General features: G+C 44.4%; 1 pseudogene; it reads left to right on the top strand.

Moving 5' to 3' along the window:
- Nucleotides 1-24,423, top strand: part of LOC147958889 (uncharacterized) — a 47,867-nt pseudogene extending 23,444 nt beyond the window's left edge.
- The last annotated feature ends 557 nt before the right edge of the window (nucleotides 24,424-24,980 follow it).

Below are 24,980 nucleotides of genomic sequence, written 5' to 3'. Positions count from 1 at the left end.
GGATGCTCGCGTCTTTGAGTCAAGCTCCAAACTCTCATGTTTTTCCCTGAGAACTTGGAGCTCTTGCCGCACCTTGCCAACCTCGGCCTCATACTTCTCCCGCTCGGTGCGCTCCGTGGCCGCCCTCTTCTTGGCCTTGAGCAGCGCTTGCTTAAGGGTCGCCACCTCAGACGTGGCCCCTACAATAGCCACGATAATCGTGTCATCTTCTGCAATTGCACCTTTTTTTATATATATTTAAACAAGGTATTTATTACCTTCCTTGTCCTCGAGCTGCTTCTTGGCACGCCCGAGCTCTTGCTCGGACTGCTCGAGGTTCTGCTTTAGCGTGCCCACTTCCGCAGTCAGTGTGGCAGAAGCCAGCAGAGAAGCCTGCATACGCGTATTGACTCCTTTTTGTTAGACTCCTGCGAATTTTATTTGATCCTCTATTCGGCTTTTCTTCCCGAATGCCAAACAGAGCATCAGGGGCTACTGTCTATGCGGTAATATTATTTACACATTCTTTACTTACCTCAAAGCCTGTTAAAAGGCTAGTACAAGCTTTAGTCAGTCCGCTCTTGGCGGACTGAACCTTCTGGACCACCGCACTCATAATGGTGCGGTGCTCCTCGTCGATGGAGGCGCCTTCGAGCACCTCCAACAGATTGTCCGGCACCTCCGGTTGGACGGGGGTCACCGGCACGGTGGGCTTGCACCTCTTGGAAGGAGGTCGCCCGCTGGACTCTGGAACCTTTGAAGGTTTCGGAGCGGTGTCCGTCCTAGAGCCGGACATGGAGCCCTGGGGGGTTCTATCCCCTTCACTCCTGGGGCCCGGGAGGTCGCCTTGTGGTGCCTCCAGGACCACCTCCTCCTGGCTTGGAACCTGTTGGGACAACACTTCGGTGTCGTCCGTAGGGCGGGGGGAGGAAGCCGTCGGAAGCGAATTCACATCCGACGAGTCCAGTGAACCGCTCGACGACGCATCGAGCCGGTCTTTGCGTGGGCTGCATAAACATATTTGACATAAGGGTAAGCTGTGCAATAAAGGAATACTATGAATTAATCTGGTATCCGGATACTTACGATTTCGCTAGGGGCTTGGCCCTGAGCGGCCACTCCTCTTCGCCGTCATCGGCGTTGGTGGAGTAGTCCGGAGGAAGGGTTTTCCCCTTCTTGGACCCTTCTGCCTCCCCAGTTAGGGCGGCCTTCCTTTTCTTCCCTTCCTTCGCTGGAGGGGGAGAGGTCTCTTCTTCCTCCTCCTCGTCTTCGTGGGAGGAGTGTGTCTTGGAGTCGTCGGATGATGAATCCGACACCTCCGGGCGCCGGCCACTCTTTCGAGTCACCGTGGCCTTCTTCTTGGCCTTCTTCTCTGGCACCACATAGGGTGCCCGAAGCAGCAGCTTCACCAAGCGGGTATCGGCTGGGTCTTCGGGCAAAGGAGCCGGACAGTCGATCTGTCCAGACTTCGCCTGCCAAACCTATCAAAGGTAAGGGAGCTTAGATCATGCATAGAGTTAAACTATGAAAAACTAATACCCTGTAAAAGGTACAAACAACTTACCGCACTAGCGTGACGCTGCGCGCTGAATCCGCGATCCTCGGTAGCAGATGCGGGAGCCTCGGCGCCCTTGAAAAGCACCTTCCAGACATCTTCGTACGTCGTGTCGAAGAGCCTGCTTAGAGTTTGGTGCTGCGCCGGGTTGAACTCCCACAGATTGAAGGCCCGTTGTTGACACGGGAGGATCCGGCGGATGCGCATAACCTGGACTACGTTGACAAGCCTGAGCTGCTTGTCCACCAGGGTTTGGATGCACGTTTGCAGTCCAGTCACCTCTCCTTTGCTGCCCCACGACAGGCTCGTCTCTTTCCAGGACGTGAGCCGCATTGGGGGTCCGTACCGGAACTCGGGGGCTGCGATCCACTCAGGGTCGCACGGCTTGGTGATATAAAACCACCCCGATTGCCACCCCTTCAGGGTCTCCACAAAGGAGCCCTCAAGCCATAAGACGTTGGGCATCTTGCCCACCATAGCGCCTCCGCACTCCGCCTGGTTGCCGCGCACCACCTTCGGCTTGACATTGAAAGTCTTGAGCCATAGGCCGAAATGGGGGTGGATGCAGAGGAAAGCCTCACACACGACGATAAACGCCGAGATGTTGAGGATGAATTTCGGGGCCAGATCATGGAAATCCTGGCCGTAGTAGAACATGAGTCCCCGAACGAATGGGTGGATAGGAAAGCCCAGTCCACGGAGGAAGTGGGGAAGGAACACTACCCTCTCATGGGGCCTTGGGGTGGGGAGGAGCTGCCCCTCTTCGGGAAGCCTGTACGCGATGTCGTTGGATAAGTATCCGGCCTTCCTCAGTTTTTTGATGTGTCCCTCCGTAACGGAGGAGACCATCCACTTGCCTCCCGCTCCGGACATGGCTGGAGAAGGTTGAGGTGGGGAGTGCGGACTTGGGCGCTGGAGCTCGGGTGCGCAAGAATGGATAGGCAAAGGAGGAAGAAGGCGTAGGTGAAAAGGTGGATCCTTATCCCCTTATATGGGTGGACGCAACTATGTGTCCCCACCAGCCTAGTAAAACTCTCTTATCCCCAAGTGCCGTAATCAATGGCGCGGTTGGGTTACCCATGCCCGTATTGATGAGAATCCCGGAATAAGGGGACCCGATCTCTGCTTTAACAAGACGTGCCAAGGAAACCGCCTCGCATGACGTGCTGAGGTGGGATAGTAAAACGATTCGAATAAACGCTTGGCCGTGGTGCGTCACACTACAGAATACGTCAGCAGATTAGATTTGTGTAAATATTATTCTCTCTATGGCAATATGTGGAAACTTATTTTGCAGAGCCGGTCACTATCTTTGTGTTCAAAATCTTCTATGAAGTACTTGGAGGAGGAACCCGCCTTGCAATGCCGAAGACAAACTGCGCGCCGAACTCGTCATCATTGAAGCCTGGTTCAGGGGCTACTGAGGGAGTCCTGGATTAGGGGGTGTCCGGATGGCCGGACTATACCTTCAGCCGGACTCCTGGACTATGAAGATACAAGATTGAAGACTTCGTCCCGTGTCCGGAAGGGACTTTCCTTGGCGTGGAAGGCAAGCTTGGCGATACGGATATGTGGATCTCCTACCATTGTAACCGACTTTGTGTAACCCTAACCCTCTCCGGTGTCTATATAAACCGGAGGGTTTTAGTTCGTAGGACAACATATAGAACAACAATCATACCATAGGCTAGCTTCTAGGGTTTAGCCTCTCCGATCTCGTGGTAGATCTACTCTTGTACTACCCTTGTACTACCCATATCATCAATATTAATCAAGCAGGACGTAGGGTTTTACCTCCATCAAGAGGGCCCGAACCTGGGTAAAACTTCGTGTCCCTTGCCTCCTGTTACCATCCGGCCTAGATGCACAGTTTGGGACCCCCTACCCGAGATCCGCCGGTTTTGACACCGACAAGGCCTTTGTGCATGGTGCTGCCAGTGGTGTCAGTTTGAGCGCGAGGGGCACGTGTGTTGCCAGCCAAGGGATAAACGCGCGAGACTGCCTGAACTCCTTCAATGGGCTGGGTGAAGCTTTGGTGATCAACATTGTGAAGATAAATGGGATCCTTAGCAGGCTTTGGGTAAATAGCTTCAACAGACAGATCAACCTCTGGCAGGAAGACAAGATGATTGCGCGCAGACGGCTAATAGTTAATGGCAGAGTGAAGCTTGATAAGTCGCATTACCCATGGAGCATAGAACTTCAGACCAAAAATGTCGGAGCCTGATGCAGCAAACTGCCTGATGAAGAAGTCTTGAGCATTGAAGCTGATGCCATTGAAGATATAGAAGACCAAAGTCTTCATTGCTCCTTCAAGCTTCGCTGTAGATGAATGTCCTTTGACGGGCCATAGAGTTTTTCTGATGATATGATAAATGGTGCGAGGCAGATACTCTAGGTCTTCAACAAATAATTCAGATGGGTAGTCAGTGTCGTGAGGCAAAGGCTTCATCATGCTCAACATTTGGCTCATGTTGGATTCTGGCTTCCGAAAGATGCTCTCCAAAGCATTCTGGTGTTGTTGACAACCTGGTTCATAGTATTCACCAGGAGTGGGCAGGCCTGTGAGCTCAATGATATCAAGAGCTTTGGCTTCATGATGGACATTGCCTATCATCCACTCAAGGACCCAAGTCTTTGGATCCCTGTTGTAGCCTCGAATGTGAAGAGTTGCATAGAACTATGGCATAAGCTCTTCATTCGAGTGTTCCTTATCTGTGACAAACTGCAGCAGTCCAGCGTCCCTGAAGCAATCCAACGCTTCTTCAAGGCAGGGCAGGCCAGCTATAGCTTCAGTGTCGAGATGCATATGTGGAAATATGCGCCCTTGATTGTATAAGACGTAGGAATAGTAGCTGCGCTGCTGATAGCTCCAGAACCGATCTGATGAAATGCGAGGTTTGGTGTAAGGGTTCTTGGCGCTGTTGAATAAGGTGTTGTGTGCCACAAAGTCATTCACATTGAAGACCCCAGGTGAACTTGCAGTGCCTGAGAATCGTGGAAGTCTTGGCTTGGGCTTCTACACGGGAGGTCTGTGCTCGACATGATAGTCAAACTATGGACCCGCAGCAGGTGGAGGAACCAGAATGGGCCATCAGACCATAATAGGCTGACCACGATCAAATGCCAGCTCAATTGTATGAGGTCTTGGAGGGGGTACAGGAGCATTGACATTGTCGTTGATATGGGCTTCATGGGCCACATTGGCTTCAGGTGCTTGCACCTCAGGTGCTTCAGCAGTGGCTTCGGGCGCTGCAGTGGCTTCAGGCGCTTGCACTTCTGGTACCGCATGAGCTTCAGGCACCACATTAGCTTCAGCCATGACAACGTCAGTTGGTGGCTGCCTCAAGATTGTTAACCTCCACTTCAGGAGCTGGAGGGTCGGACACATTCTCCTCGAGAACAACATCTTGGTGGGACGGGGGTGTAGCAACGCTATCAGCTTCAACTCTTGGCTCTTCTTCTTCATCGGCTGATGCAGCCGGAATATCTTCAGCCATTTTGGCTTCAGACTCAGACACATGCATAGTGGGAGTGACTTGGGGCCTTGGTCCTTTGCGAAGCCTGCGTAATGCTGGCGACGCTTGCGGAGATGGAGTATGCTGGGCCTCAAAGTCATCATCATCTTGCACGGGTGAGGTGACTTGTCGTTGGGGAGAACTTGGGGTGTCTTGTCATTGTGGGTGATCAGCCCACGATGCATCCTTAGCAGTTGGCGTCAGAGGACGACCAATGCTGATGAGTTCGCTGTGCATGAGCACAGGCGATGATACCAACTGGTGCTCGATCTGAGGAAGGCCTTCATCATCTTCAACATTGTCGTGAGGACCAATGTCTTCAGCTGCGGTGGGCTCAACAGCTGGATTGTCTTCAGCTTCAGGAGCCTCTGGGAAGCAGGCTCATGAACTATCACTTGGCGTTCTAGATGTTCAGATGCAGGACGAGCCACTGAGATCGGCTCGACCTCAAGGGGCTCTGTGGGAGCAGCCCGGTCTCTCTTCTTGGTTTTTCGTTTCTTGGTTGGGGGAGCATCATCAGTGGTCACCCTGGTCTTGCGCTTCCTGGCTTCGGCTTCAGCTGCCCTTGTTTTCTTCAGTTCTGAAGCCACTGTGGGGACCTTAGGCTTCGAGCTAGTCATACTGGCTGGGAAGACAATTGGATGTACTTCCTGCCTTGGTGCTTCGGGTTCTGCCACAGCTGGCTTCTTCTTCTTTTTGGCCACCATTCGGGGGTCGGTGCCTAGTCGCCCCAAAGCCTTGTGCTTTTCAGCTTCATTGTATCCCTGAACACATTTAGCAGCAAGATCCTTCATGCGCTCACGAGAACCTTTGGCTTCTTCACGTTTCGTTCGGAATGCTTCCTTGAGCTCATGCATCATGGTCTGGAAGTTCTGAATGTCTTCAACATTGAGCTTGGCCATATGCTTCTTGAACTGAGCTTTTTCATAATCTATCTTATGCTTCAGCTCGACAATTTTCTAAGCTAGATCCAGCTCGGCAGCAATGGCTCCGTGGAAGGCGACGCTGAGGCCAATGGGAAGCTGAAGATCATCAAAGCTAACATTTGGGCTGTCAAACCACTCATCAATGAACGTGTTGATGATTTCAACATCAAAGAGAGGAAGGTCATTGAAGATTTCTGCCTCTTTCTTGCTCTTGATCAACTGCTCAAGAGCGTCATCGCCAAGATCGTCGTCGCTGGATAGATCAATGGTGTCATTCTCATTGCGCAGAACAGCAGTAGGGGTCAGTGCTTGGCTGGTGGGTTGCATGGGCATCTTCACTTTGGAGGGCTTGGAGATGCGGGACAGATCTTCAGACTGCGCACTGTGTTCAGGAGGTGCAGTGGCCAGAGGCTTCGCCCGTGAAACCTTTGGTGCAGGGGCAGGCTTCGAAGCCTTAGGTTTCTTCAGCTTCTTTGGCTTCAGTGGTGCAGGCGCTTCGTCAGATTCAGCGTCGTCTGCAGGTTGATCCACGACTGCCCCTTGAACCTGTATGTGAGTAATGAGACCTTCTAAGTTATAGAAGGGCCCAGCCAGATTGGGTTCAGCTTCGCATGTGCCGTCAGCACGAGGAGCAGAGGGGCCTGGATTGAAGTCTAGTCCCCATGACTTCTTGTTTTCTTTGGCCGAGTTCTTGGCAAACTGGAAGTTGCGCTTGAACAGATTGTCGTCACGGCACCATAGCAACGAAGATGGGTCTACATCGGCAGGCTGTGGTCCACGGACCATGCAAGGATAGAAGCCTTGTTCAATGGCTTCAGCTCTGGATCTAGGTTGAAGATTTCTGTACAGGATGTCTCCCCACGGTCGCTTGATGGCATTTTTCTCAGTATACTCCTGGGTCACGAACCTATACTTGAACCATTGTTCTGCCCAATATCTTCGAATCCATTGGATTCGGGTTTTCCGCTGATTGTAGTCCTCCTCTGGATCTGTCTTGTACAGCTCATAGAGGTCAGGAGGCAAATCTCTTGAGGTGTTGCCACGACGCTGTCTGCCACCCTTCCTTGCAGATTTCTCTGTGGCCATGAAGTTTAGACTGAAAGGCTTCAAAACTGTCAAAGTCTTCCGTCTACTGGTCAGACAAGAACTGGCTTCAGGAGAATTTATATGATGCTGTAAGAACTCTGCAAATGAATGCAGACTATGAGAACCAAGGGATTCTCCCACGGACATGTACTTGTGACAGCATTAAAGGTGCAAGGGAAGGGGAAGAGGTCATATGCATTCTCAGAAGATTTTTGAAGATAAATCAATTTAGAAGACATTGACCTCATAGTGCGAAGACATTCACTCATAGGTAGAGAGTTGGTTCCAGATTTGTACGAATCCACGAATAAGTACAAGTGAGGAATCTAACTACTTTGTGAAGCATAAGTGAATATACCAGGCATATTATGAGATGCAGTATGGAATAGATCCAACTTGTGTGAACAGAAACTGCTTGTGGTAGAAAAGGATGAATCTATCGGATCAAAGAGACTGTAAAATGGAGGTTTTATTTACCACACGACGAACTGCTAGACGGAGTGGGAGAGGAGGCCGAGCAGTTCAATCTTCCGTGCCCTAACTTGGCGATGGAGGACACCTACGGTGACGGCGGAGAAGATGATGTCCGCGGCCGGCGTGAGGACGGCGTCGGTGAGGTCCCGGCAGCTAAGCGCTTCATCGCCGGTGTCGTTGAAGGCTAGTGGTGGCGCTAGGGTTTGTGCGAGAGTGGAAGAAAGGATAAGGACTGGGGTGAGGCGTGTATTTATAGGGACAGGGACGGCACAGTGTTATTACATAGGTGCCCCTGGCGGTTCACATCTGAAGGACACGTGGCGATCATGCAATACATTGGATGTTTTTCCACGTTCTCACGCATGCCTGGATTGTCGGTGGTCGTTCCCACTTCGCCGGGTTTCAGGTGGAAGGATTTAGCATTGAAAACGAGTTAATGTTTGTCTCTGTGTGTTCTCCTGACAAGGACGCAGAGAAGACATTTTTGACAGTGTCAATAGAATGCATATGATTTGGATAGATAGACTTAGGAAAGAAGCATAGAGGGGTTAGGGTCCGATCACATTTACTTAGTTCAAAAGATTCAGCAAGAAGCCATAGCTATAAGTGAATGCTATAGAGTACAGAAACCAAATCAGTACATTGAAGATAAACATGAAGCCATGTTAACACTGAAGACAAACAGAAAGTGAAGACTTTGCAAATGTAACACCATGTGAGAAACACTTCTTAGGGAAGAATTTGGTGGTGGCATTACCCACCGTATAGGAAGTATTAGACCCAGACATGACGCATAATTATCGTGGTACTCCGAAGTCAAATTCCACGTTAATGTATTCACACTTAGAATGCAAGTCTTCATTGATTGAAGACATACGTTACTTCGTGTGTTGCACATCTAAGTCATCAACATGCACAAGTGTTAGGAAGTGTGCCTGATCACAGGACATTTGAGGATTCCAAGATATTTAGCTCACACCGTAACTTGCAAAACCTCTTCTCATCCAAGGGCTTTGTGAAGTTATCTGCCAATTGCTCTTCAGTGTTGACGTGTATGATATCAATATCTTCCTTCATGACATGATCTCTGAGAAAGTGATGAGGAATTTCAATGTGCTTTGTCTTCGAGTGCTGAACTGGGTTGTTAGCAATCTTGATGGCACTCTCGTTGTCGCAGTAGAGTGGCACTAGCTTCAGCTGAATGCCATAGTCTTTGAGTGCTTGCTTCATCCATAGAAGCTGAGCGCAGCAAGATCCAGCAGCAATGTATTCAGATTCAGCAGTGGAGAGAGATACACAGTTCTGCTTCTTTGAAGACCAACAAACAAGTGATTGTCCTAGAAAGTGACATGTGCCTGATGTAGACTTGCGATCCACCTTGTCACCAGCATAATCAGCATCCGAGAATCCAACTAGATCAAACTCTGAGCCAAATATCGAAGAATTCGCTTCATAGCTAAGTGATGCGATTCCTTTGGTGCCGCTTGGAACCGGGCACACATGCAAAAACTACATGATATCTAGCGTAGATGCACATAAATAAAGCAAAGAACCAATCATGGAGCGGTATACCTTTTGATCAAACTCTTTACCATTGTCGTCGGGACCCAGATGGTGTTTAGCTGGCATTGGCGTCTTGTAACCTTTGCAATCTAGCATTCCAAACTTCTTCAGGCAATCTTTGAGGTATCTCTTGAGATATGAAGATGCCGTTGCGTTGCTGTCGTATTTGAAGACCAATGAAGAACTTCAGCTCACCCATCATGGACATCTGATATTGTTCTTGCATCATTTATCCAAACTCTTCATTGTATTTCTGGTTAGTGCAGCCGAAGATAATGTCATCCACATATATTTGGCACACAAACAATTCACCATCATATGCCTTAGTGAAGAGAGTGGGATCCAGTGAACCAGGTTTGAAGCCTTTGCTCTTCAGGAAGTCTTTGAGTGTGTCATACCAAGCTCGAGGGGCTTGTTTAAGGCCATACAGTGCCTTGTTGAGCTTGTAAACCATGTCAGGGTGTTTTGGATCTTCAAAGCCAGGTGGTTGTGCAACATACACTTCTTCTTCAATCTTGCCATTGAGAAAGGCGCTCTTCACATCCATTTGATAAAGAAGACTGTTATGATGATTTGCATAGGCTAGCAATATCCGTATAGCTTCAAGCCTAGCCACAGGTGCAAATGTTTCATCGAAGTCAATTCCTTCAACTTGAGTGTATCCTTGAGCAACGAGACGAGCTTTGTTTCTGACAACTTGACCATGCTCATCTTGCTTGCTGCGATATATCCATTTAGTGCCTATGATATTGTGCTTACGAGGATCAGGACGCTTGACCAGTTCCCATACATAGCTTGAATCCATTCAGGTTCCATGAAGGCTTCATCAAATTTCTTGGGTTCATATATTGAGAGGAATGCGAACTGCCCACAGAAATTTGCTAGCTGTGTTGCCCTTGAACGAGTTAGTGGACCTGGTGCATTGAAGCTATCAATTATTCTCTCAATCTGTACTTCATTTGCAACACAAGGATGAACAGGACGAAGATTTTGCTCTTGCTGATCATTGTCATCGTTAGAAGGATTGTCTTCAGGCTGAGTATTGTCTTCAGGTTGATCAGGTGCAAAGATGATGAGTCCCTCTTCAGGCTAATCTTCAGACGATATGATTTCTCCGGTTCCCATGAGCGTGATGGTTTCACTGGATGGAACTTCATCTAGCACATTTGGCAGGTGCTCTCTTTGCGAGCCGTTAGTCTCATCAAACCGCACATCCACAGTTTCAACCACTTTATATTGAAAGAGGTTGAAGACTCTGTAGGAGTGCGAGTCCTTTCTGTATCCAAGCATAAAACCTTCATGTGCTTTCGATGCAAATTTTGAAGTGTGATGTGGATCCTTGATCCAGCACCTGGCACCAAATACTCTGAAGTAACTGACATTTGGCTTCTTACCAGTGAGGAGCTCATAGGATGTTTTGTTTAGAAGCTTGTGAAGATAAACACGGTTGATGATAGGGCATGCAGTATCATTGGCTTCAGGACAGAACTTTCTTGGAGTCTTGTATTCATCGAGCATCGTCCGGGCCATCTCAATAAGTGTTCTGTTCTTGCGTTCCACGACGCCATTCTGCTACGGCGTGTACGGAGCTGAGAATTCATGAGTGATGCCCAAAGTATCAAGATAAGTGTCGAGGCCAGTGTTCTTGAATTCAGTGCCATTGTCACTTCTGATGTGCTTGATCTTGACGCCATAGTTGTTCATGGCTCGATTGGCGAATCGTGTGAAGACATCCTGCACTTCAGTCTTGTTGAGGATTATATGCACCCAAGTATATCTTGAATAATCATCAACAAGGACAAAGCCATAGAGACAAGCAGTAGTAGTAAGAGTTGAGTAGTGAGTGGGACCGAAGAGGTCCATGTGGAGCAGTTCGAAGGGTTGAGTCATTGTCATGATTGTCTTCGAGGGATGCTTGGCCCTCGTCATCTTTCCTTCTTCACAGGCACCGCATAAGTGATCCTTATTGAACTTGACGTCCTTGATGCCTATGACATGTTTCTTCTTTGCAAGAGTGTGTAAGTTCCTCATGCCAGCATGCCCTAGCCTTCGATGCCAGAGCCAGCATTCTGAAGCTTTTGCTAGAAGACATACGGAAAGCTGTGGTCCTGCTGAGAAATCTACCACGTACAAATCATCTTTCCGATACCCTTCAAAGACTAGAGACTTGTCAGATACCATTAGAACAAGGCAACGATATTTTCCAAATATCACAATCATGTTTAAATCGCAAAGCATTGAGACAAACATTAAGTTGAAACCAAGAGATTCAACAAGCATCACTTTATCCATGTGTTGATCCCTTGAGATTGCAACTCTACCTAGACCCAATACCTTGCTTTTACCAGTATCAGCAAATGTGATGTGACTCTTGTCAGATGGACGCAAAGTTGAGTCCATGAGAAGACTTCGCTTGCCAGTCATGTGATTAGTACACCCACTATCAATAATCCATTCTGAAGCAGCTGGTGTCATACCCTACAGTGCAGTTAGGGGGATAAGCTTCACGAAGAGAATTGTGAAGAATAAACATTTGACGAGCAAGTGTATTATGAAAGATTAGATCGAGGTTAGGACTGATAGGGCAAGTAGCAAGCAATTCAGCAACAAAATACATAATAAGACCATTTGGGCATTTGATCTTGCGCCCTACAAGATGTTTAAGGTCCCCAGCAATAGCTTCAGACGAATTTGATTTTCTGCTGGAGACCCTTCCCTGCAAAAGAGAGTTAAGCTTTCTTAGCCACCCACATCTTCAAGGCTGGCTTCGAAGTAATGAGTCTAAGTGCAGCATCTAAGAACTTTGGCTTTGGAGCCCTAGCAAAGTCTTGCAGGTGGACAATAGTACTCATAAGAATAAGCAGAGTAGTTCTTGGTCTTATGAACATGGCAGTTTGATGAAACGCGCTCATATTCATAGGCCTGAGTATAGTTTCCCTGGAAAACATTCGCGTTAGTGCGACTTAGGTGAGTCCTTTGTCTGTATGAAGCCTTTGCACCATATGAAGCCTGTGGTCTGGGGTTTTTCTTCTTCACTTGTGGTGTCATGACGACATTCACAGGAAGATTCTCCAACCACTTTTTCGGCACCCATACTTTCTTCATAGGTGGCCCATTCCTGCAGTTAGTACCAATATACCTGGCAAACACTAAATAGTTTATAGTTTGCATCAAAGGATTCATCAATTACAATGGGATTAGCACAACTGAATCCAGACAGGGTGGATGGATCCACTGAAGGTTCCTTTGCAGCAACCCATGTGGTTTTGAGGTACTGCTCACATTTCCAGTAAGAGCCATTAGCATTCATTTTCCTTTCGAACCCAAGACCCTCTTTCCTAGGGTTTCGGTTCAGGATCTGCCTTTTGAGGACATCACATAGTGTCTGATGCCCTTTGAGACTTTTGTACATCCCTGTTTCAAGCAATGTCTTCAACCTAGCATTTTCATCAGCAATAGCAGTGGTATCCTCGGCAGAGGGGTTAGTTACCACATCAACAGTTGAAGATATTGCAATAGTAGCAGCAGTAGAACATCCAGCAACAGAAGTAGCGTTGTCACACTCAATGCATTTAAGACATGGTGGTTCAAATCCTTCCTGAGCGGAACTGATCTGTTTGGTGCGAAGTGACTTGTTTTCCTTTTGAAGATCTTCATGAGCCGCTCTCAATTTCTCAAGATATTGCTTCCTTTGAAGATAACCATAGGAAAGCTTTTCGTGAGTTGTTGAGAGCGTTTCATGACGACTTTCAAGTTCCTCATACTTAACATGAAGATTTTTTATGTCTTCAATTAAGGACTGAGGTCGAGTCATTTCAACGTCTAACAGGTCATCGCTTTTGTCTAACAGTTTTTGAATATGTTCCATAGCTTTCTGTTGTTCAGTTGCAATTTTAGCAAGTGTTTTCTAGCTGGGTTTGGAAACACAATCAGAGTCATCTTCACTGGATGTTTGATAGTGAGTAGTGCGTGTGTTTACCTTGGCACCGCGTGCCATGAAGCAGTAGGTGGGAGCATAGTAGTCCTTGTCATTTGCATCGGCATCGGTGATGAAGCCATTGTCTTCAGTGTTGAAGATGGACTTGGCAACGTAAGCTGTAGCCAGACTTGCAACGCCAGAATCGGACTCCTCCTCAGACTCCACCTCCGCCTCCTGAGAAGCGGACTCCTCCTCTGAATCCATTTCCTTGCCAACGAATGCACGAGCCTTGCCAGATGAGCTCTTCTTGTGTGATGAAGACTTTGAGGAGGACTTGGAAGAAGACTTTGAGTATTTCTTCTTCTTCTTGTCGTCAGAATCATACTCCTTGCTCTTCTTCTTCTTCTTGTTCTCATTGTCCCGTTGCGGACAGTCAAAGATGTAGTGGCCAGGTTTCTTGCACTTGTGGCATGTTCTCTTCTTGTAGTCATGAGCAGAAGCTTCATCATTCCTTGAGCTTGATCGTGAGGACTTTCTGAAGCCTTTCTTCTTGATGAATTTTTGAAACTTCTTCACAAGCATAGCAAGCTCCTTTCCAATGTCTTCAGGATCATCAGAACTGTTGTCAGATTCTTCTTCAGATGAGGAGACAGCTTTTGCCTTCAGGGCACGAGTTCGCCCATAGTTGGGACCGTAGATGTCTCTTTTCTCAGAAAGCTGAAACTCATGTGCGTTGAGCCTTTCAAGTATGTTAGACGGATCGAGTGTCTTGAAGTCAGGACGTTCTTGAATCATCAGGGCTAGGGTGTCAAACGAGTAGTCAAGTGATCTCAGAAGTGTCTTGATGACTTCATGCTTGGTGATCTCAGTAGCGCCAAGGGCTTGAAGTTCATTTGTGATGTCAGTGAGTCGATCAAACGTGAGCTGAACATTCTCATTGTTGTTTCTCTTGAAGCAGTTGAAGAGGTTGCGAAGGACACTGATTCTTTGATCTCTCTAGGTTGAGACGCCTTCGTTGACCTTGGAGAGCCAGTCCCAGACTAGCTTAGATGTTTCCAGAGCACTCACACGGCCATATTGTCCTTTGGTCAGATGACCACAGATGATGTTCTTGGCCGTGGAGTCTAGTTGAACGAACTTCTTGACATCAGCAGCGGTGACACCTTCACCAGCCTTGGGGACGCCATTCTTGATGACATACCAGAGGTCGACATCAATGGCTTCAAGATGCATGTGCATCTTATTCTTTAGTGGGGATATTCAGTTCCATCGAAGACTGGGCATGCGGTAGAGGCTTTGATTATCCCTGCAGTCGACATAACTAAAACTCCAGGTGGTTAAACCGAATCACACAGAATAAGGGAGTACCTTGCTCTGATACCAATTGAAAGTGCTAGTGATCGACTAGAGGGGGGTGAATAGGCGACTTTTAAGAAAGTCTTCAAAACATGGGAGTTTCGAAGACAAACAATAGAAATAAACCCATTACCATGCAGCGCAAGGTAGACTACACTAAGCAAGCCATAGTCAAGAATTCAATGAAGTGAAAGCACAACGACTAATGGCAGCTAGGCAGTATAGATCAGGTAGGAAGATAGTATGAAGCCAATCAGAACAAGCAGTCACTCAGTGAAGACAAAAGAGAATGCAAACAGATAATGACTTCACAAGGACCAACTGTAAATAAAGAGATGGGAAGGATAGAACCAGTGACTCATTGAAGGCAATGATTTGTTGGACCAGTTCCAGTTGTTGTGACAACTGTACGTCTGGTTAGGGAGGCTGAGATTCAACTCAGAAGACCGTGTCTTCACCTTATTCCCCTTGAGCTAAGGACACCTAGTCCTCGCCCAATCACTCTGGTAAGTCTTCAAGTCAGACTTCCAAACTTTCACAGACTTCGTTCACCGGCAATCCACAATAACTCTTGGATGCTTAGAACGCGACGCCTAACCGGCTGGAGGATTCATAGTCCTCAAGTGTAATAAGTCTTCAGATCACACAGACAGGAAGACTTAAGTGATGCCTAACACTCTTTGGCTCTGGGTGTTTAGGGATTTATCCTCGCAAGGAATTCTCTCTCAAAGGCTTCGAGGTGGGTTACTCTCAAACGACAAAAGTCGTACACTAACTCTGAGCAGCCAACCGTTTATGGTTGTAGGGGGTGGGCTATTTATAGCCACTAGGCAACCCAACCTGATTTGTCCGAAATGACCCTGGGTCACTAAGGAACTGACACGTGTTCCAACAGTCAGGTTTCAAACACACACGGCAACTTTACTTGGGCTACAAGCAAAGCTGACTTATCCAGCTCTAGATAAGATTTGCTCTCATTGTCTTCGCTCGAAGACATGGAGTTTTGGTTAAGCATCACTTCAGTCATTCTGACTGGTTCTCTTGGACCCCACTTAACAGTACGGTGGTTCATATGACTCAACAAATAAGAAAAAGAATGACGAAACAACTAAGTCTTCACGCTCCATAGTCTTCATGCGATGTCTTCTCTTGTCATAGTCTTCAATGTGAATGTCTTCACATACCACCTTTGACTTCAATGTGTTCATACATTTTTAGGGGTCATCTCTGGTAGGAAAACCGAATCAATGAGGGACTTCTACCTGTGTTATCCTACAATTCTCACAAACACATTAGTCCCTCAATCAAGTTTGTCGTCAATACTCCAAAACCAAACTAGGGGTGGCACTAGATGCACTTACAGATAGACCCTTCGCAAAGGGAAACGGGGATTTGTAGAGGTGAATAATATTTTGAGCGGTATACTTTCATTGTCAACATAACAACCAAGAGATGGCGATATCTTCCATGCTACACACATTATTGGCGGTTCCCAAACAGAATGGTAAAGTTTATACTCCCCCTTCCACCAACAAGCATCAATCCATGGCTTGCTCGAAACAACGAGTGCCTCCAACTAACAAGAGTCCCAGGGGGAGTTTTGTTTGCAATTATTTTGACTTAGTTTGCATAAAGCATGGGACTGGGCATCCCGGTGACCAGCCATTTATCTCGTGAGTGAGGAGCGGAGTCCACTCCTCTTGAGAATAACCCGCCTAACATGGAAGATACAGACAACCCTAGTTGATACATGAGCTATTCGAGCATACAAACAGGATATTTATTTGAAAGTTTGGAGTTTGGCACATACAAATTTACTTGGAACGGCAGGTAGATGCCGTATATAGGTAGGTATAGTGGATTCATGTGGAATAACTTTGGGGTTTAAGGGATTGGATGCACAAGCAGTATTACCGTTTAGTACAGGTGAATGCTAGCAAAAGACTGGGAAGCGACTAGCTAGAGAGCGACAACAGTCATGAACATGAATTAAAATTAATCAACACCGAATGCAAGCATGACTAGGATATAATCCACTATGAACATAAATATCGTGAAGGCTATGTTGATTTTGTTTCAACTACATGCGTGAACATGCGCCAAGTCAAGTCACTTAAATCATTCAGAGGAGGATACCACCCTATCATACCACATCACAACCATTTTAATAGCATGTTGGCACGCAAGGTAAACCATTATAACTCATAGCTAATCAAGCATGGCACAAGAAACTATGATCTCTAGTTGTCATTGCAAACATGTTTATTCATAATAGGCTGAATCAGGAATGATGAACTAATCATATTTACAAATACAAAAGTGGTCGAGTTCATACCAGCTTTTCTCATCTCAGCCAGTCCATCATATATCATCATAATTGCCTTTCACTTGCACGACCGAACAATGTGAATAATAATAATTGTGCACGTGCATTGGACTAAGCTGGAATCTGCAGGAGAAGACAAGGAAATATGGGCTCTTTTGTCAGATCAACAATAATGCATATAAGAGCCACTTCAACAATTTAATTATGGTCTTCTCCTATCGACCCCCAAAGAAAAGAAAAGAAATAAAAATATTTACACGGGAAAGCTCCAAACAAGCAAAAGGAAAACAGGAAATATTTTTGGGTTTTCTTTTTAATTACTACTACAAGCATGGAAAGTAAACTAACTAAAAGCTACAACTAATTTTTTGGTTTTTTCTTAAGGTTTATTAAACACACAAGAAGAAAGCATAAAAAGGAAAATAAACTAGCATGGATGATACAATGAAAAAGTATGAGCACCGACATCTAGCAATGAGTGTGTGAACATAAATGTAATGTCGGTGGGAAATACGTACTCCCCCAAGCTTAGGCTTTTGGCCTAAGTTGGTCTATGGCCACAGCTAGCCTGGCGGATATCCATAATAATAGTTGGGGTCGTACTGAGAAGAAGAAGAGGAAGACTCCGATTGCCACTGGCTGACAATCATCTCCAGACCCCACTGGTAATTAGACTGTCGTGGAGGATCAACTTGTTGTTCCGGCTATGGCTCCACAACTGGTGCAGGGTTCCGGTAGGCATGGATAGCCTTCAACAGAACAAGGTACTGGCCTATAGATAAATCAAACAAACAAGGAGCAGGCAGGGTAATAGTCTCGCGATGATGTTTATTAAAGAACAATTGATATTTAAGCTCTCCTTCCCTATTCTTAACAATAAAATCATGTGCCACCATACTTTTATAATCTAGATAAACATGAGGCAAAACTTTTTCTTCCTTCTCGTAATGCCTAATAGGTATGTTAAAATGTGCAGCTAGGCGTGAAACATAGATGCCTCCAAAGATGGGGCCCTTTGTACGGTTCAGACTTAACCGTTTGGCAATAATTTCGCCCATACAAACAGAGTTATCACCATATAAACCATGGAGCAAAATAATAATATCAGGGATACTAAGGTTTCCACAGTTTCCGCGACCAATTAAGCAATGACTAGCAAATAATGCAAAATAACATAAAACAGGAAAATGTATGCTAGTGATTCGTGCATCGGAAACCTTCCTTGTTTCCCCTACAGTGATAATATCAATAAACCCCTCCACATCATCGCGATGTGGTTCTCCTGTCTTGCCCTCAAAAGGGACTAAACAAACCCGACAAAAATCATAAAGTGACATCTCCTTATGCTCATCATATAAATGAAACTCCACTGTAGGTGGTGAGCTACTAGAATGGAAATGAAAGTTTTGCACAAAGGTATTTGTGAGTAAGAGATACCGATCGCATTGGTCGTGGAGGAAAGCAGTGAGGCCTGCTTTTTTAGCCAATTAATGAAAATCTTCATAAATCTCGGCTGCTCTCAAGAAATCATCGGAAGGCCATTCACACGCCCGAACCTCCGCGGTGCGAGGCAAATTATACTTAGGCTTCGCTGCCTCTTCCTTCGAGCTTTGGCTCGATGAGCCCCTCAGAAGTCTCCTCATCATTTTCTGAAAAATTATGAAATTTTTAGTAACTTCAAAATAAAAGTAAACCAAACTCAATAATATTGATAGCAACTACTCCTACAAGTGCCTAGGGCCTATATCATGCATCAAAACTACTTTTGACCATATAAATTTGAAATGCAAGCTCAAGATCAGGGTCACCTAAGCAGCAAAAATTTGCAATGAATAAAGCACTAGAACAAAAACTAACTGGACTAATGGAGGAGTCACATACCAAGGAACAATCTCCCCAAGCAGTTTTGTCAGAGGTGCTTTGAGCAAGAAGATCGAAAATGGCAGCAAAGGGAGCTAGAACTCGTGCTTGAGCTGGATATTCGTGTTTGAGGGAGGAAGAAGGAGTGTATGGGTGAAAGGATAAGTGGAGGAGGTTCACCGTGGGACCATGAGGCAGGGGGCGTGCCCAGGGGGGTAGGGCGCGCCCTCCACCCTCGTGGGCAGGTGGTTGACCCCCCTGCTGTGTTCTCAGTGCCAAATATTCTCAAATATTCTAGAAAAAATCATATTTAAATTTCAGGGAATTTGGAGAACTTTTATTTTTGAGGTATTTTTATATTGCACGGATAATCAGATAATAGACAGAAAAATATTTATTTTTATTTTATTTAAAATAAATAACAGAAAGTAAAAGTGGGTACAGAAGGTTGTGCCTTCTAGTTTCATCCATCTCATGATCATCAAAAGGAATCCACTAACAAGGTTGATCAAGTCTTGTTAACGAACTCATTCTGAATAACATGGGACTGGAGAAATTTCGAATAACACGATGTTACCTCAACGGGGATATGCACATCCCCAATAATAAGAATATCATATTTCTTCTTGATAGTAGGAAGAGGAAATTCAAAACCTCCAAATATAATCGATGGAATTTTTCCAATAGAGTTGATACTATAAACTTGAGGTTGTTTCCTCGGAAAGTGTACCGTATGCTAATTACCATTAACATGAAAAGTGACATTGCCTTTAGTGCAATCAATAACAGCCCCTGCAGTATTCAAAAAGGGTCTTCCAGGAATAATAGATACTATCGTCCGCGGGAATATCAAGAATAACAGAGTCCGTTAAAATAGTAACGTTTGCAACTACAACAGGCACATCCTCACAAATACCGACACGTATAGCAGTTGATTTATCAGCCATTTCCAAAGATATTTCAGCAGGTGTCAACTTATTCAAATCAAGTCTACGATATAAAGAGAGCGGCATAACACTAACACCGGCTCCAAGATCACATAAAGCAGTTTTAACATAATTTCTTTTAATGGAGCATGGTATAGTTGGTACACCGGGATCTCCAAGTTTCTTTGGTATTCCACCCTTAAAAGTATAATTAGCAAGCATGGTGGAAATTTCATCTTCCGGTATATTTCTTTTATTTGTAATAATATCTTTCATGTACTTAGCATAAGGATTTGTTTTGAGCATATCAGTTAATCGCATACGCAAAAAGATAGGTCTAATCATTTCAGCAAAGCTCTCAAATTCCTCATCATCCTTTTTCTTGGATGGTTTGGGAAGAAAAGGCATGGGTTTCTGAACCCATGGTTCTCTTTCTTTACCATGTTTCCTAGCAACAAAATCTTTCTTATCATAACATTGATTCTTTGATTGTGGGTTATCAAGATCAACAGCAGGTTCAATTTCTATGTCATTATCATTACTAGGTTGAGCATCATTATGAACATTATCATTAACATTATTACTAGTTTCAAGTTCATTACCAAATTGAGTTTCAGCATCAGAAATAGAAATATCGTTTGGATTCTCAGGTGTTTCAATAACAGGTTCACTAGAAGCATGCAAAGTCCTATCATTTTTAGTTTTCTTCCTTTTAGAGGACTAGGTGCATCTATATTATTTCTCTGGGAATCTTGCTCAATTCACTTAGGATGGCCTTCAGGATACAAAGGTTCCTGAGTCATTTTACCAGTTCTAGTAGCCACTCTAACAACATTATCATTATTCTTACTATTTAATTCATTGAACAAATCATTTTGAGCTTTAAGTACTTGTTCTACTTGAGTGGTAACTATAGAAGCATGTTTACTAATAAGTTTAAGTTCACCTTTAACATTGGCCATATAATCACCCAAGTGTTCAATCATATTTGAATTGTATTTCAATTGTCTACCAAAATAAGCATTAAAGTCTTATGGCTTAGCCATAAATTTATCAAACACATCTAAGCATGGGCTAGCAAATTTAGTAAATGTGATTTCAGCTTTATCATATATGTAGAGAGAATTTACGTTTACTACCCGTGTCGGGTTATCAAGACCATGAGTTTCTTCAATAGGTAAGGGATTAAGATCATACGTTTCTTCAACAGGCGGTAAATTAAGACCGTGTATTTCTTCAATAGGAGGTAAATTCTTAACATCTTCAGCTTTAACACCTTTTTCTTTCATAGATTTCTTTGCCTCTTGCATATCTTTAGGACTGAGAAATAGAATACCCCTCTTCTTCGGAGTTGGTTTAGGAATAGGCTCAGGAATTGGCTCCGGAGGTGTCCAATTATTTTCATTTGTCATCTTCATCCGGTGTTCTTTCCCTGAAAACAGAACCGGCACAACTATCCAGGTAATCTCTGGAGGCATCGGTTAGTCCATTATAAAATATATCAAGTATTTCATTTTTCTTAAGAGGATGATCAGGCAAAGCATTAAGTAATTGGAGATGCCTCCCCCAAGCTTGTGGGAGACTCTCTTCTTCAATTTGCACAAAATTATATATATATCCCTTAAAGCAGCTTGTTTCTTATGAGCAGGGAAATATTTAGTAGAGAAGTAATAAGTCATATCCTGGGGACTACGCACACAACTAGGATCAAGAGAATTAAACCATATTTTAGCATCACCCTTTAATGAGAACGGAAATATTTTAAGGATGTAAAAGTAACGAGTTCTCTCATCTTCAGTGAACAGGGTGGCTATATCATTCAATTTAGTAAGATGTGCCACAACAGTTTCAGATTCATAACCATGAAAAGGATCAGATTCAACCAAAGTAATTATATCAGGATCAACAGAGAATTCATAATCCTTATCAGTAACAAAGATAGGTGAAGTAGCAAAAGCAGGGTCAGGTTTGATTCTAGCATTTAGAGATTGCTTACTCCATTTAGCTAATAGCCTTTTGAGTTCATTTCTATTTTTGCAAGCTAAAATAGCTAAAGAAGCTTCTTGATAAAAAAACACAACCCTTAGGAATAACAAGTGATTCTTCATCATCACTTTCATCAGTATCATCAGATTCAATATTTTCAATTTCTCTAGCCCTAGCAAGTTGTTCATCAAGAAATTTACCAAGTGGCACAGTAGTATCAAGCATAGAAGTAGTTTTCATCATAAGTATCATGCATAGCAGAAGTGGCATCAACAATAACATATGACATATCAGAACGAATAGCAGAAGCGGGTGTAGGTGTCGCAAGCTTACTCAAAATAGAAGGTGAATCAAGTGCAAAGCTAGATGGCAGTTCCTTACCTCGCCTCGTAGTTGAGGGATAGATCTTGGTTTTTGGATCTCTCAAGTTCTTCATAATGATCAGAAGATATATATCCCAAGTGACTCAAAGAATAGAGCTATGCTCCCCGGCAACGGCGCCAGAAAATAGTCTTGATAACCCACAAGTATAGGGGATCGCAACAGTTTTCAAGGGTAAAGTATTCAACCCAAATTTATTGATTCGACACAAGGGGAGCCAAAGAATACTCTCAAGTATTAGCAGCTGAGTTTTCAATTCAACCACACCTGGAAACTTAATATCTGCAGCAAAGTGTTTAGTAGCAAAGTAATATGATAGTAGTGATAACGGTAACAAAAGGTAATGGTAGTAAAAGCAATGTTTTTGGTATTTTGTAGTGATGATAGCAATAGCAACGGGAAAGTAAATAAGCGAAGAACAATATATGGAAAGCTCGTAGGCAATGGATCGGTGATGGAGAATTATGCCGGATGCGGTTCATCATGTGGCAGTCAGAACCTAGGGTGACACAGAACTAGCTCCAGTTCGTCAATGTAATGTAGGCATGTATTCCGAATATAGTCATACGTGCTTATGGAAAAGAACTTGCATGACATCTTTTGTCCTACCCTCCCGTGGCAGCGGGGTCCTTATGGAAACTAAGCGATATTAAGGCCTCCTTTTAATAGAGAACCGGAACAAAGCATTAACACATAGTGAATACATGAACTCCTCAAACTACGGTCATCACCGGTAAGTATCCCGATTATTGTCACTTCGGGGTTAACGGATCATAACAAATAATAGGTGACTATAGACTTGCAAGATAGGATCAAGAACACTCATATATTGATGAAAACATAATAGGTTCAGATCTGAAATCATGGCACTCGGGCCCTAGTGACAAGCATTAAGCATAGCAAAGTCATAGCAACATCAATCTCAGAACATACTGGACACTAGGGATCAAACCCTAACAAAACTAACTCGATTACATGATAGATCCCATCCAACCCATCACCGTCCATCAAGCCTACAATGGAATTACTCACGCACGACGGTGAGCATCATGAAATTGGTGATGGAGGATGGTTGATGATGACGATGGCGACGGATTCCCCTCTCCGGAGCCCCGTACGGACTCCAGATCAGCCCTCCCAAGAGGTTTTAGGGCTTGGCGGCGGCTCCGTATCGTAAAACACAATGATTTCTTCTCTCTAATTTTTTTCTCCCCGAAACACAATATATGGAGTTGGAGTTGGAGTCGGAGAGGCAACAGGGGGCCCACGAGGTAGGGGGGTGCGCCCCCCACCCTCGTGGAGAGGTGGTGGCCCCCCTGGCCTTCATCTTTTGCAGGTATTTTTCATTTGTTCTGAAAATTTGCTCCATGAAGTTTCAGGTCATTCCGAGAACGTTTGCTCCTGCACATAAATAACACCATGGTAATTGTGCTGAAAACAGCGTCAGTCCGGGTTAGTTCCATTCAAATCATGCAAGTTAGAGTCCAAAACAAGGGCAAAAGTTTTTGGAAAAGTAGATACGTTGGAGATGTATCAGGCATGTAGAACAAGAAATTGATCTCAAAGGGCATGAAGAACAACAAACTGATCTCGAAGGGACTGAAGAACCTACCCCTCCTGTGAAAGCAAGGTCTTTGAAAGCAAAGTCAAGAAAGCAAGTGCTTCGAAGAGGCAAAAGAATGTCAGCAAGGTTGAAGACTTAACTTTGGTGGATGCATACCTCGAGATAACTCAACATCCAATCATAGGTGTAGAACAATATTGTGATTGTTATTGGAAAAGAATCGATGCTTACTTCCATGCCAATTAATCTGAAGACCATGGCACACACAAGGTTCTCTTCAACGTCGTTGGGCTTTTATTCAAGAACAAGTGAATTGGTTTTGTGCAAGTTATGCTCAGCTCCTGAATAGGAACCAAAATGGGATGACGCATGATAATAAGGTAACAAATATTGCTTTGCATGGTTCATGTATTGTTCATATGCTTGGAGACAAGGAAAATAAATCATTTGGATTGATGCATTGCTTTAATAAGTTGGAAGACACGGAGAAGTGGAAATCTCGGCCTCAAAAAAAGTAGAAGACATCCTAGTTGGATACTGCCGATTCATCATCTGCTAGTGTGTTTGAGGATGAAGCTACATCTCCCTCTAAAGTTGTTCCCAAGAAAAGGGCACCTAGAATCAAGAGGGCTATAGATGCAATACGACGGGCTCAAAGTTCTTCCACTACATATAATAGTAGTGCCATGGAATCATTTGGTGGTATCTTGGAGACTAGGGAGTCAAAGAGACAAGAGAAATTTGAGCTCATGGTTGCAATGGAAAAATATAGAGAAGAATGTAGGTTGGTAGAGAAAGAAATAAACTTGCAATACAAGAGAAAAAAGATGGAATTAGAAGAAGAAAATATACAAATCATGAGAATGGCGGAAGAACGGATGATGGGGGTTGAAGAAAGCAAAATAATGAGCATGGACCTTACTGGAATGGACGAGCAAGAACAAGAATTCTACAAATTAAGGAAGGGCCAGATCATCAACCGACATCGTAACTCGTCGGCTTGAGCTATGTGTTGTAGGTTGTACTACTTATTATCTTCGAACCTTTTGGATGCACTATGTGTAGTAATCTGTACTAGTTATTGTCTTTGACAATTTGGATGATGAACTATGTGTTGTAAGTTGTACTACTTATTATCTTAGAACCATTTGGATGAACTATGTGTAGTAATCTGTACTATGTCTTTGAAACATTTGCTTGACTATGTTAACTAGATAATTGCTTCCATTATGTAGAGAATAATAGAAGGTACTGCTTACACAACATGATAATTTAAAAACATTACACCCTTGCATAATCTAAAATGATGACATAGACTACATTATTACTAACACCTAACAATTATTAAAGCTACATCAGTCCACGGATCTGCCGCAGGTGCTCAACTAGATGAAGTTGACGTTGTCGGTTAACTTGTTTGTTTCGAATATCACTTTGAAGAAACTGAGTCAATGTAGCCGCCTCTTGGTGAGCAGGTATCACTAGTTCTCCCATGTTACCATAATGGTAGTCTACAAGACTTGAACAAATCATCTTCTATTATAATGTTATGTAGGATGAT

This window comes from Triticum urartu, chromosome 7A, assembly GCF_056163025.1.
Source record: "Triticum urartu cultivar PI428250 chromosome 7A, HENAU_Tu73, whole genome shotgun sequence".
NCBI lineage: Eukaryota > Viridiplantae > Streptophyta > Magnoliopsida > Poales > Poaceae > Triticum > Triticum urartu.
This window is presented reverse-complemented; position numbering and strand designations above follow the sequence as displayed.